The sequence below is a fragment of the Phoenix dactylifera genome, chromosome 1 (genome assembly GCF_051530095.1).
Source record: "Phoenix dactylifera cultivar Ajwa chromosome 1, Ajwa_hap1_PhDact_Kaust_v1.1, whole genome shotgun sequence".
NCBI lineage: Eukaryota > Viridiplantae > Streptophyta > Magnoliopsida > Arecales > Arecaceae > Phoenix > Phoenix dactylifera.
In genome coordinates this window covers 61,693,098-61,708,356 of record NC_143190.1, presented here as the reverse complement: position 1 = coordinate 61,708,356, position 15,259 = coordinate 61,693,098, and the positions used below count along the sequence as shown (strand labels likewise).

Below are 15,259 nucleotides of genomic sequence, written 5' to 3'. Positions count from 1 at the left end.
TAACTTATCAACCTAAAAGAGTAATCATTAGTTCATAGATTTTCAAAGAAAAAAAAATTCATATTAAGATTTGAAAACTTTATTCAATGAAAGCATCTTCCTGCGAATGGATATCTGTTACCACCCAATACAACAATAATTTGAATGACCTGGTTGGTAAATAAGCAGATATATTATTGCAATGACTGTAGTGACATTTATAAAGCCACATGTAGTTGCAAATGCACACAAAGCCACATGTGCATATATGTGAACACCGTTATGCATGCATGCATCATCACGGGGACATGCAGCAAGCTGACATATTATAATAATTGACAAAGTTTTTCACATCTCTTGTTTGGCTTTATGAATATTTCTTTTATAATTTTATATGGTTCTGAGCAAGTGATGATATACATACTGCAACTTCGAGATTCTTTAATGATGAGCGGTTTGATTTCTTCTCGGACATGCCAACTGCCTTAACCAAATTGTTAGTAGATATAATTATCGAAATATCATGACGAGGCCCTCTATGATATTTTCGATGTTGAGACCAGCTTGCTCCAAATGGCCAGGAGTTTGTATCCTCTCTGGTTCATGAAGGGAAGAGGTCTAATTTGAATCACCCACCATTTATATACTACATAATAATGAATGGTTGAACGGATCTTGTTTCAACTAAAGAGCTCTAGTTCAAATCACCCACTGTCTGAATATCGTGCAACAATCGGTGCCTGAATTGTACAAAATTGAAAGGGAAACTTCTAGCCTTGTGATTACTACTTGTACATATTAACATCACCCTATATATACCAAATGAAGGCTCTGTTTTGAGTACTTAGTCTGACTAAATCTGCAACAAGCTCTTTTACATTGCTCAGAGCAATATACAGATATGTGGGTACGTACGTATATAGTAAGTTATTATTTAGCACTTAACATGCACTAGTTGATCTTTCATCAAAGCTTTCTTATGAAAAAAGTCCATGCTTTTACTCATAGCCAGTGTAAGCCACCAAATAGCAAACTACATTAGTAATATATTTTAATGTGCAAAATTTTTCTATGATGATGATACTATTCCTATCATTCTCTAGACTTTCACATGTATGATGCAAGTGCAAAGAAACATGATGGATGGCTGAAATCTTGATCTTATTCAAGATCTATATAGATAGGCACACTTATTCAAATATTCTTAAAAGCCATGGATGTGTATGATACAAGAGATATGTGAACAACATCCCTTCGTAGAGAGTACACTAAAAGGATCGTTGGTTACTTTAAAAAATTTAGACTATGAAGGTTCTCGAAACAAATTGCATGGGCTTGTCTTCACTATAAGAAAAGTTATGTATGCCGACATTTACCTACCGATGTTAGGTAGAAGCAACGGTAATTTTGGCTCCAGCCGACGTTTCTAAATAGCATCGGCAAGTATATAATTACGACGATACGTATTAACGTTGTTGGAGGCTAAATAGGAAAAGAAGGGAAGGGATTAGATGATGCTTAAAAGCATCGTCAGAGTCCAAATGAGTCAGGACCAAGGACAACACTTATAAGCATCGTCGGAGTCCTGGACTTTACAAGGCAGCGCTTAAGACGACACTTATAAGTATTGTCGGAGGCTAACTCCCACATTGCGAAAACCCCAGCGCCCGACCTACACTAGCCATCATTTTCCATCGACCCTAGCCCCCTTTTTCTCCTCTCCGACGTCGACCGGCCGACCCCAACCCTGGATCGAGCTCTGCCTCCGCCCGAGTTATATTTCTCCTCCTCCCTCCTCTTCAGCGCTGACCGACCAACCCCAACCTCCGATCGAGCTCCGCCTCCGCCCAAGGTTTCTTTCTCCCCCTCTCTCCACTCTGGCGCCTCTTCTCCTTAATCATTTGTATGCTTTAGATACAATTTACAAATGTTTTTTTTAGGGTTGTTGGATTCCGCATTGGTTGGATCAACTAGCTGTGCCATGGTGTGCACAGGCCTAGTTCTAGGCACATCTCCCTGATTCCTTGTATTATCTAATTCTATAATTATTTTAAATTTATTATATGCAATTATTAGTTATTTTTAGGAAATAGTATCCAATGGTTACATTGTTCTAATGATCATGGCTCCCAGTCTCACCTCTTACAATTAAAAAAAAATGAAGAGAGAAAAGAGTATAATAAGATATGATAGCAATCAGGTGGTATGCAAAAAAAACAAAATTTACATTTAGATAAACCTGATTAATAATATCGCAGTTAGGATGTGCCAACAGGTAATTGGTTCTAGGAGAAGATGGAAAACTAAAAGAAACAAGGATTCTGAGTGTGTGAAACATTTTATTTCTGCTACATTGCTATCCAATTTATCCACTATGAGTGCATGATGTCAAATTTTATGTTATGGAGTGTCGTACGAAGATAGACTACTAAAAGGGCCTTTCCGTTGGGGATCCCGGTCCCAGGAGCATGGAGCAGTAGAGAGGTGTCCATATATGTATGATTTTGGCATATGATAAAACTAAATTTTGATAACATAAATTAATTTTGCACTTCATATTTGAGGCTTATGTTATAGAGTGCAGGCAATCTAGCTATCTGTCAATTCGTTTAACTAGCATGATTGTTGTTTAGCATGTGGTGATTTGATCTATCTATCATGGATGCTGTGAATTTCTACAAATTATCTTTTTTTTTTTGTGCCATTTCGATAGAAAAATCTCATGATATTATTGAGTAGAGGATGTTTGACTGATCACTATGAATCAGTCAAACTATATAAATGATAGAGACATGTCGTGATTATCCAAATAGTTAAAAGGCTAAGCTGAACAAGCATCAAGGAAAAATAAAAAAACCAATGCATGACTTGGCATCAACTAATTTTGCAATTCAGCAAGCAATAAACAATCACATACTCCATAATTACATGCATGATGCAAAGAAAATATTTTAGAATAATGATCAGCTGTGTTAAGTGAATGTATTATTCTATTTAATTTCAAATAATTTTTATGCCATCCTTCTTCGTACCCTAATTTTGTTTATCTTTTACATAAGCTGCAGTTTAATCAGTATTCTAATATAATGGACAAAAATTGGATAAATAAGTCGAGATTCAGTGCCGAATATTTGGATGGAGTTCAGAATTTTATTAAATTTGCTTTTGAGAAATCTAATATGAACGAAAAAATTTTATGTCCATGTCAAAAATGTGTAAATAATTCTTCTCTCGTTCCAAAAATTGTTAAAGAACATTTAGTGTGGAATGGTTTTCTAAAGAGTTATATATACTGAATGGGTATTTAATGAAGAGTCCATATTGTCGTCTCTGCGTAACCAACCCTCCTATATAAAATACACCTCTAGTTTTGGATCTAGTAACACAGAACGAAATCCTATAGGAGAAGATAATATAGGGGCTTACTCAGAGATGCTCTTAGACATAGTATTAGAAATTTAATAAATTTTAGTGAAGGACAAGAAATAGCTGTAATAGGTGATGAGCATACAGTTACTGATTTTATGCATGTTGAGGAATCTATATATTCTGATAATGACACAGTTCGGTATCATAACTTGGTGAAAGATTGTGATCAAGAACTATATCTGAGTTGTAAGAATTTTATAAAGATTTCTTTTCTTGTGCATTTATTTTATTTAAAATATTTGAATGGGTGGTTTAGCAAGTCTTTTACTATGCTTCTTCAATTATTAAAGTACGCATTTTCGAAAGGTATTAATTTGCCAAAAAAGTAGTAAAATGGTTGGATCTTGGATGCAAGAAGATACACAGTTGTGCGAATGACTGTATTTTATATCGTGATAAATATATTAACCAAGAGTCGTGCCGAATATGTGGATCTTCATGATGAAAAAAATATAAAGAAGACGAGCATGATTTGTTGAATGAAATAGATGCTACACGGACTAAGAAAAAACCGGCTAAAGTTTTGAGGTATTTTTCTCTCATACCTAGATTGAAAAGAATGTTTGCATCATCGAAGATAGCTTCCTTGATGAGATGGCATGATGAAGGTTATACAAAGGATGGAATATTAAGACACCCAGTGAATAGTTTAGAATGGAAAGCATTTGATTATACGCATCACGAATTTACTTTTGATGTTCGCAGTGTCAGGCTAGGTTTAGTTACTGATGGATTTAGTTAATTTCGAATGATGAGTTCTACATACAGTAATTGGTCGGTTGTTTTGATTTCATATAATTTGCCACCATGGACGTGTATGAAATAGTCTTTACTCATTTTGTCAATGGTTATTCTAGGTGATAAGGGCCCTGGTAATGATATTAATGTTTTTCTGTAGCCTTTAATAGAGGAATTGAAGCAGTTATGGGAGGGTATTGATGCATTTGATGCTTTCGCTGGCCAAACATTTAAATTGCGTGCAGCTTTTATCTAGACTATCAATAATTTTTCTACATATACTAATTTATTTGGTTGAAGCACTAAGGGGTGTATTGTATGTCTTGTGGAGATTCAATCCATTCGTATTGGTTAAAACATAGAGAAAAGTTCTGTTATATGAGCCATCATCGATGGTTAGAAGCGAGCCATCTATTTCGATTTTAGAATAATCTGTTTGATGGTACCATAGAGTTGCGATCTGCCTCTATTCCACCAACTAGAACTGAAGTTCTTAAACAAATGCATGGCACCAATTATATACCCAGTAAGGTCTCCAGATGTTCAAAGAAGAGGGGAATGGAGGATGCTGGCTGCTTAATGAACAAAGGGTTAATAGCAGAGGTTTTTGAGAATGCTGACAACTTCTTCGAGAATCATGACAACATATAAGGATAGAAAAATGATGATGACACAATGGCAGCATCTACATAAAAATATTTATAAAAAAAGGAGCATTTTTTTGATTTACCTTATTGGGATTATAATCTTCTTCGACATATTGATGTGATGCATATAGAGAAGAATGTTTGCGATAACTTGATTGAAACATTGTTAAATCTTGATGAAAAGACCAAAAATAATTTGAAAGCACGTCTTGATTTAAAAGACATGAGTATAAATCAAGAGTTTTATCCGAAAGAGTTTGCCAATGATAAATTTTTTATACCTCTGGCATGTTATACAATGTCTACTCAAGAGAAAGATTGTTTTCTAATGGTTTTGAAAAATATGAAGGTTTCAGATGGGTATACATCGAATATTTCACGATGCGTAAACCTTAAACAACGAAAACTTTCAAATCTTAAAAGTCACGATGGTCATATTTTGATGCAAAATATCTTTCTATTGGCTTTAAGATTATCAATGCTGGAATAAGTTTTTGCAATTGTTTCTCAATTTTTCTGTAGTGCTACTTTAGGAACGGATTTGTCCCACTTCTGAATGGACAAAGGGTGGCCCCGCAAGCCAAGAAAATTAGTGTTTTCCATTTGCCATACAGTTCCTCAAAACTTATACAGTTCTGCTCGGAAAAAAAAGAGAGAGAGACTTGGCGGATCTCAAGGTGGCTAGATTGCATCTCAAAGTATTTTTTTGGCATTCTAAGTTGTTGCAAACTACTGTATCAGGTTCACATCACATGACATATGGAGTGGGAAATAGAGCAGTGCAGCTTTTTAACAAATAAGCCACCCAGGGCACAAGATTTAAAGAATGCCGCACGACTCAAATTGAAAGGGACATTTGAGAAAGTGTCAAACTAATTTGAATTGGGGAAACTTGAACTTGAATGAATATTAACCTATGGTGCCTGATTGCCATGTTATCACAAATTCTTGTCTAAAATTAGTTAATTAGCTTTTAGCCCTTGTTACGTATAATAAGAATAGGGGTGGCAAAATATGACCCGACCTGCCAATCCGACCCGTCATAAACAGGTTTGGATTGGGCCTAAATAGGTTCGGGTCGTAAACAGGTCGACTCGTTTAACCTGTTTATTAATTAGGTCGGATACGGAATTTAGATGTCTGACTCGTTTACACCGTTTAACCCGTTTAACTGTTGGGCAGGTTAAACAGGTCTAAACAGATTAAACGGATTAAACAGGTTAAACTGGTCTAAATAGATCGGGTTGGGTAGATTAAACAGGTTGGATTGGGCAGGTTAAACAGGTCTAAACAGGTTAAACGGGTCGGGTTGGGCAAACAGATTAAATAGATCGGGTCGGGTTGGGTAAACAGATTACCTATTTATTAAACATGTTAAATAGATCGGGTCGGGTTATTTGTTTATTAAACATGATAGGTTCAGATTGTAATTTCTGACCAATTTAATAAACAGGTTGGATTCATGTTTATAATTTTCTGACCCGACCTGCATGTGATCCGATCTATTTATGACCTGATCTGACCCGATTTCTACCCCTAAACAAGAAGGGCCACGGTTCCATTCCCTTGGGTTATTCATCTTCTTTCACGATTATCAAGCTTTGGCTCGCGGAAAAGATGCCGAAAACTCTTACTCCCTCTCACAAAGATGCCTGTGGGAAAAAAAATCTCCCAACTCCTACTCTTCTTGACAAAACCATTCTCTAACCTATTAAAAAATAAAAACATCAACTACTCTCAAAGTCAACACTATCCATCTCTAACCAGATAACAAGAATGTAAGACTCAACCTAACTAATACAAACCAGCACAAAAGATAAAATAAAAAATATATATATTTTTTTAATGATGAGTTGAAGTTTGCAAAGGCTCCATCAAAGGTGGCATCCACTGCAACGATAAGTAAACCGAGTACCGCCAATATAAGAGTTGAAGATCATCGACCATCCTCCCTATCCACCACTCAACCTTTCTTCACTCAGACACACGCCAGACGAGCACAGCCGCCAGCCCATGGCGGCGGGAACCCGAACCCCCCACGTCGCCATCCTCCCAAGCCCCGGCATGGGCCACCTCATCCCCCTCGCCGAGCTCGCCAAGCGCCTCGTCTTCCACCACGGCTTCGCCGCCACGTTCATCACCTTCTCTGACTTCCCCTCCCCGGCGCAAGATGCCTTCCTCAACTCCCTTCCCCCTGGCCTCTCCTCCCTCTCACTCCCTCCCGTCCCCCTCGACGACCTCCCGGCCGATGCCCGCATCGAGACCCGCCTCTGCCACGTCGTCGCCCGCTCCGTCCCCCGCCTCCGCGACATCCTCGCCACCCTCAAAGTCACCACCCCCCTCGCCGCCTACGTCATCGACGTATTCGGCGGCGACACCCTCTGCATCGCCAAAGAGCTCGGAGTTCCCCACTACATGTACTGCACCACCAACTTCACGGCGCTCTCCCTCCTGTTCTACGTGCCCACCCTTCACCGGACCACCTCATGCGAGTACCGGGACCTCGCCGAGCCGGTCGTCCTCCCTGGGTGCGCGCCCATCAGGGGAGAGGACCTTCTGGACCCCATGAAAGACCGGACCAACGAGGCCTACACGTGGCTCCTCCACATCGCCGAGCGTTCAAGAGAGGCCGAGGGAATTCTGGTGAACAGTTTCGTGGAGATGGAACCGGTGGCCTCCAGGATTCTCATGGAGAACGAACCGGGGAGGCCGTCGCTCTGGCCGGTCGGGCCGCTAATCCGGGCCGGTTCGAACGACGGCGACGAGAATTGCTCCAAGTGCTTGGAGTGGTTAGACCGTCAACCTAGTGGGTCGGTTTTATTCGTCTCTTTCGGGAGTGGTGGAACCCTGTCCATGGAGCAGCTGAGGGAGGTGGCCTTTGGGCTGGAGATGAGCGGGATCCAGTTCCTGTGGGTGGTCCGGTGTCCAAGCGACACAGAGGCTTATGGGGCCTTCTTTGGCGACAAGGGCGCTGAGGACCCACTCAGCTATTTGCCGGAAGGGTTCTTGGAGAGGACCAAGGGGTCCGGTTTGGTGGTCCGGTTCTGGGCTCCACAGGTTGAAGTGCTGAGCAACGGTTCGACCGGGGGTTTCTTGACTCACTGCGGGTGGAACTCGACCCTGGAGAGCGTAGTCCGTGGCGTGCCCATGATTGCCTGGCCGCTGTACGCCGAGCAGAGAATGAACGCAGTGATGCTGTCGGAGAGCGTGAAGGTGGCGATGAGGCCGGAGGTTGGAAAGGACGGCGTGGTCCGGAGGGAGGAGATATCGAGGGTGGTGAAAGAGTTGATGGAGGGGGAGGGAGGGAAGGCGGCGAGAGACCGGATGGCCGAGCTCCGGGAGGCGGCGGCCAGGGCCTTGACGGAGGAGGGATCGTCTTACAAGGCGCTTTCCGAGGTGGCTGGAAAATGGAAAGCTGGAATAGCCGTGTGAGAAACGGATGGCGTTTGTTTTGTTGTTTGGACATTTCTCTGGTGATAAAATAACGTGCGTCTATTTTGACTGTTTCCTCGGTTTTCCCATGTTGTTGTTCATCGGTGTGGCTTTTTCTTCTTCTTCTTCTTCTTTCTTTCTTTCTTTCATTCTTTGTTTTTTTTTTTTTTTAATCAACGGTGCTTCATTTTATAGACCTCTAACGTGAATACAGCCTGGCATATTAAAAAAAATGAATAAAATAAAGAGTGTGGGATGCAATCTAAGCTAGTTCAGAAAACTTCCCCAATGTGCCGGGCAACATAAGAGATGACCCAGTCTGCTGCACTGTTCGGCTTCCGGTATATATAAGCAATCTGACAGGAGGTCAGCTTCTGCACCAATCTACTGAGTGTCCCGTATCAAGGGATGGCCATCCCCATATGTATTCACTCCTCGTATCCAGTCAATCACTGTAGAAGCATCATCCTCGAAAAAAATGTAAAGCACCCGTCTCGCATACAAAATGTCCTTCCAAGCTGCCCCCAGCTCCACTCCCATGGCAGTCATACCAGGTGTGCTCCACCCCCGACAGCAATAGAACTATCCCTATGGTTTCTGATCACAAAGCCCATGCCTTCGGGCGCCATCCTCCGCCATGACCGGTGTGGCTTTTGCTGATCTCTCAAATGTACTCTTTAATGCTTCCGGCCTTTGTACTTCGTATCGATCGTAGATGGGTGGATCTGATCTTTGTTCATGAATCGTAGGTTTTTTTCTTTATTATGATTGTTGAGGGAACTAGAATAATTACGTATTCAGAAAAAGATTATTTTTTTCCAGAGGCTCCCCTTTTTTATCTTTTCTTTTTTGTGGACAAGACCGAAAGCGCAATTAAAACTTTGCAAAAAAAGAAAAAAAAGATAGCGACAGGAATTTATTGTGTTCATAAATTTGGAGTGGCCCAGCTTCACTTGATTCCTCCACAAGACGACGGCAAGTTGGCCTTCTGAAAATGAAATTGGAGAGACCGCTTCACTTGATTCCTCCATAGGACGGCAAGTTGGCCTTCGGAAAATGAAATTGGAGAGACCGCGGTTCTATTTGTAAATCTTCCTTTGCTGCTTTCCCTCTATATACTTTGTCTCTTACTTATAAGTTCAGCTTTAATTCAATAAATTGGCGAAAGTATTTTGTTAAAACAGCAAGCTCTGACACGCACAAACAGTAACTCTGGTACACACAAACAATAACTCTGGTACAAACAAAAGTTACTGTTAGTTCTGTTAGTATGAGTTGTTAACTGTTTGATTAGTCAAACAGTTACAATGGACAAGGAGATTAGTTATAGATTAATAGTTGGATTAACTGTTTTCTATTAGTAAAAACTGTAATTAGTTATTTCAGTTAGATCAGCAGCTCTCATTTTATTTAAACATAGCATTGTAAACTGATCATCTCATCTTGAAATACAACTCTATTTTTTCTCAGACTCTATCTCATTCTCTTCCTCATTCTCTCCCTTTCTCAACCTTCGTTCCTTCCAACTTCACATGGTATCAGAGTGAGCTTCTGATGCTGCTCATGGTTCAAATTTTGTTCCCCTGTTTAATTCGGAAGAAGATACTATGGAGAATCCATACTATCTTCATCATGGTGAGAGTCCTGGAGCTAAGCTGGTTTCCCAAGCGTTGCTTGGTGACAACTATGCCTTATGGAGTAGATCAATGGAGATGGCACTCGGTGCCAAGAACAAGATTTATTTCATTGACGGATCTGTGATTATGCCAAGTCCAGAAGATCCCCTTTACTCTGCTTGGAAGAGGTGTAATCACATGGTGAGTTCATGGATCTTGAACTCTGTTTCTAAAGAGATTGGAGCAATCTTACTCTATATCAACAGTGCGCGTGGTGTTTGGCTCGACCTCAAAGAAAGGTTTTCCTAAACAAATGGTCCTCGTATCTTCCAAATGAAGAAAGCCATTTCATCTCTGAATCATGACAATGCCTCAGTTAGTTCCTATTTCGCCAAACTCAAGTCATTATGGGATGAATTAGGAAGCTATAGATCACTTCTTACCTGTTCATGTGGAGCCACTAATAATCTTGCACATTATCAGCAAGAAGAGTATGTGATTCAGTTTCTCATGGGGCTAAATGAATCATTCTCTCATATTAGAGGGCAAATACTGTTAATCGATCCACTTCCATCAATTAACAAAGTGTTTTCACTGATTCTACAAGAAGAAAAGTAGAGAGAAGTCTCTGATGCACTTACACAAAATTCAAAATCTGTTGCTCTGCTTGGAAAGTCTTTCAATACTTCCGGGCATCCAAGCCATGGTTTTATAAGAGTTTTCAATAGATCGGGTAGTTACAATGAAAGGAAAAGACCTCTTTGCAGTCACTGTGGCGTTTTAGGACACATGGTTGACAGATGCTATAAAATCCATGATTATCCACCTGGGTACAAACTGAAGCGAAGAAACTTTGCCCCAAGTTCAGCAAATCAGGTGCAGGTGGCTTCAACCTTCGTCAAAGGATGTTCTGATGTTCCACAGCCTCCACGGATGGCTTCAACCTTCACTAAGGGAGTGTTTGATGCTCCACAGTCTCCACAGTTCCCTTTTAGTCGAGAGCAATGTCAGCAGCTGCTTGCTCTTGTTCAACCGCAAGCTGATTTGGGATCCAACAAGTCTCCTGTTCAAACACAGTCCCCTATTTTTTAGCCAGGTAGCTACTCAAGTCCTCAAGAACAGTCTCTGGCCAATCTGACAGGTAAAACTTCTGTAGTTTGTAATGCTTCTATCAGTTTTAACCTGATGCATCCATCTGGGTCTTAGATACAAGGGCCACAGATCATATAGTTTATTCCATTTCCTTCCTTAACAACATCACAGCCACTGTTTCAAGGCATGTGAAACTGTCCAATGGAACTTCAGTTGCTGTTACTCACATAGGGAGTGTCAAATTATCTAAACACATCACTCTTCACAATGTTCTTTGCATACCATCTTTTTCTTTCAATCTCATTTCAGCTAGTTCTCTACTCAAGCATCAAAATTGCTGTCTAATCTTCTTATTGGGATTTTGCTTCATTCAGGACCTATGCTTATGGACAACGATTGGTCTTGCTAAAGAAAGAGGTGGTTTGTTCTACTTGCTGAATACTTCAAATAACTCTTCTAGTTATCTAGTAAACAATGTTTTCAATACAGTTTCAAACATTTGGCATTATAGATTAGGTCATCCTTCATCTACTAAGTTGAATTTTCTGCATAATGTTATACCTGAAATAAACGTGCATCATATAAATCAATGTGATGTTTGTCCTCTTGCCAAACAGCATAGATTACCTTTCAAGTCTAGTACAATAAAGTCTGCATCTCCATTTGATTTGGTACATTGTGATTTATGGGATCCATTTAATGTTCCAGCACTTGATGGTTCTAAATATTTTTTAACTATAATTGATGACTATAGTAGATCTACTTGGGTTTATTTGTTGAAGTCCAAAGCACAAACACAGTCCGCTATTATATCCTTCTTTGCCCTCATTGAGACCTAATTTAACTTCAAAATCAAAAGTGTTAGATCCGACAATGATTCATAATTTAACCTTAGAGAATTCTTTCTTTCAAAAGGGGTAATCCATCAAAGAACATGTGTTAAAACTCCACAACAGACTGGAGTTGTGGAGAGAAAATACCAACATTTACTAAATGTTGCTCGAGCCCTTAGATTTCAAGCATAATTGCCTCTCAAATTTTGGGGAGAATGCATTCTTACTACTACCTATCTCATAAATAGACTTTCAAGCTCTTTACTCCAAGGTAAAACACCTTTCGAGCTTCTATTTTCATAAAAACCAGATTATAACCACATTAGAACTTTCGATTGTTTGTGCTTTGCCTTTTCATTAAACCGAGCCAGATCTAAATTTGATTCAAGAGCCCACAAGTGCATCGTTATTAGCTATCCTTATGCCATTAGGGGTTATAAGGTCTTTGATCTTGAGACCAATTCTATATTTATTAGTCGCAATGTTGTTTTTCATGAAACTATGTATCCTTTCAAATCTGTCCATTTTGATAACACAAATCCTTTCGTTTTTCCAAAACCCATTCTTGAGATAGTTCCTCCTCCTATCAATCATTCTCCTATTGATCCTGTCATACAGAACACTTCCCACATGGAACAACTCCATGTTTCACCCATTTTTTCTTCTCCTATTCCTCCTCCTAGAAGGTCAACTAGGATTCGAAAGAAACCCTCTCATCTTCAACATTATCATTGTCATTTAGCCACCTCATCTTACAAGCTAGTTTTTACCAGCAGCACAGATCTTTCTAAATCAAGTAATCCTCATGATATTTCTTAATATCTTGGCTATGACAAACTCTCTCCTTCTCATTGTGCCTATACACTTAGTCTTTTCAATATTGAGGAACCTACCTCTTTGGAACAAGCTGCTAAAAGTCCTAAATGGTGTGAAGCTATGGCTAAGAAAATCCAAGCCTTGCACGATAATAACGCATGGACTCTCACCATTTTGCCACATGGGAAACATCTTATAGACTGCAAATGGGTTTACAAAAAAAAGCTTAAATCAGACGGCACTCTAGAAAGATTGAAGGCTCGTTTAGTTGCTAAAGGTTACACCCAAAAGGAAGGATTTGATTATTTTGACACTTTTTTCCCAGTAGCCAAGCTTACTTCTATTAGAACTTTGTTGGCAGTAGCTGCAGCTTGCAATTGGCCCTTGCAACAACTTGATGTTAATAATGCTTTTTTGCTTGGTGACTTAAATAAGGAAATTTATATGAAAATGCCTCCTGGATTTGGCTGCAAGGGGGAGTCTTCATCATCACAAGTGGTCTGTAAATTGAATAAATCTTTGTATGGCTTAAAGCAAGCATCACGACAATGGTTTGCTAAGTTCTCTGATCTTTTAATTCAGTAAGGTTTCAAGCAATCCAAAGCAGATTACATATTGTTTACTAAATCAAGAGCTAATTCATTTATTGCTCTCTTAGTATATGTTGATGACATTATACTTGTTGTAAATGATTTAGAAGAAATCAATGCTCTTAAGTTTGCACTTGATCATCAATTCAAAATTAAAGAATTAGGGGCTTTGAAATTTTTCCTGGGCTTAGAAGTAGCCAGGTCTACAAAAGGTATATCAATCTGCCAAAGAAAATTTGCACTACAAATACTTGAGGATGTTGGTTTCACTGGTGCAAGAGTAGCTAAAACCCCAATGGAACGAAACATAAAGCTTGACAGATTTTCTGAAGAACTGTTAGAAGATCCATCAACATATAGACGATTAGCTGGGAGATTACTTTATCTCACTATTACTAGACCTGCCTTGTCTTTTGTTGTTCAAGTATTAAGTCAGTTTTTGGATCAACTAACACAGCCTTACTCGGATGCAGCTCGCACAACTCTTAGATACATTAAAGGTACGCCAGCACAAGGGATTTTCTTTCCAACATCCAATAATCTTCATCTAAAAGTATTCTCAGATTCAGATTGGACAAGTTGTCCAGATACAAGGAGGTCAATAATAGGTTATTATGCATTTTTGGGGAATACATTGGTGTCTTGGAAATCCAAGAAACAAAACATAGTATCAAGGTCATCGGCTGAAGCAGAATATAGAGCAATGGCCTCAGCTACTTGTGAAATTCAATGGCTACTATACCTACTTGCAGATTTGGAAGTAAAACATGATAGGCTAGCAATCTTATTTTGCGATAATCAGGCCGCTCTACATATTGCTGCCAACTCAGTTTTTTATGAAAGAACCAAGCACATAGAGTTGGATTGCCATCTTGTCAGAGACAAAATTCGAGAAGAAATTCTACATACTTTCATGTATCTTCTCATAATTAGCTAGCTGACATTTTTACTAAAGCAATTAGTGGTTCTTTGTTTCATTCATTACTATCCAAGATGAGTGTGCATAATATACACACTCCATATTGAGGGAGAGTGTTAAAACAACAAGCTCTGGCACACACAAACAGTGACTCTCGTACAAACAAAAGTTACTATTAGTTTTGTTAGTATGAGCTGTTAACAGTTTGATTAGTTAAACAGTTACAATGGATAAGAAGATTAGTTATAGATTAACAGTTGGATTAACAGTTTTCAGTTAGCAAAAGGTGTAATTAATTATTTCAGTTAGATAAGCTCTCATTCTATTTAAACAGAGCATTGTAAACGGATCATCTCATCTTGAAATACAACTCTGTTTTTCCTCAGACTCTATCTCATTCTCTTCCTCATTCTCTCCCTTTCTCAACCTTCATTCCTTCCAACTTCAACATATTTCACCTCCTCCTTATGCCCACAAAAAAAAATTAACTTATCGAAACTATGGCTTTCCATAAAGCTTTATGAGTTGGACATAACACTGTGCCACTATTTGAGAACTAGCAAAAGAATTTGACGTAGGACTACGAGTCTGCTGCGAGTTTTCTGTGAGGCTTATTCTTGCACCTTTGAGGATGAATAAGTCGGAGAAGGGAGAACAACTGATTTAAGCCTTCATCCTTAGCTCTCTGAAGAGGAAAGGTGATAGAGACTTCCTAGCTCAGGCTTCGCAATTTCGATTTTGAAGCAATGAAAGTATTCTTCTTTGGAACGTGGTGGTAGAGAGACGGCAATATTTACATGAATGGGGTTTCATGTATCCAATAGTCCTCCCAAAAATGGATATTCTTTTCATTTCTTAGCTTGAAGGAGAGGCAATTCCAAAAGACTGGAAAGTCTTTATTAATGTCTCTCCAAACTAGTGATACCCCAATTAGTGTTTTCCTAGTCCTCATTTCAATATTTCTTCTAGAGTAAACAGTCCATATAATTCTGTTCCATGGCCCATTTTCTTAAAACAATTGTTTCTGTGAAGACCCGTCTGGACATGCGTTTAGTCCAGCATTGATTATGTATTAGATAAATCATGGATACTTATACAGAATCAAAAAACTCACATAATAGCCTTCGACTAATATTTTTAGGTGAGATTCTAGGTTCTTATAGTTTTT

General features: G+C 39.3%; 1 pseudogene; it reads left to right on the top strand.

Moving 5' to 3' along the window:
* Nucleotides 1-6,684: 6,684 nt before the first annotated feature.
* Nucleotides 6,685-8,345, top strand: LOC103695907 (hydroquinone glucosyltransferase pseudogene; annotated as a pseudogene).
* The last annotated feature ends 6,914 nt before the right edge of the window (nucleotides 8,346-15,259 follow it).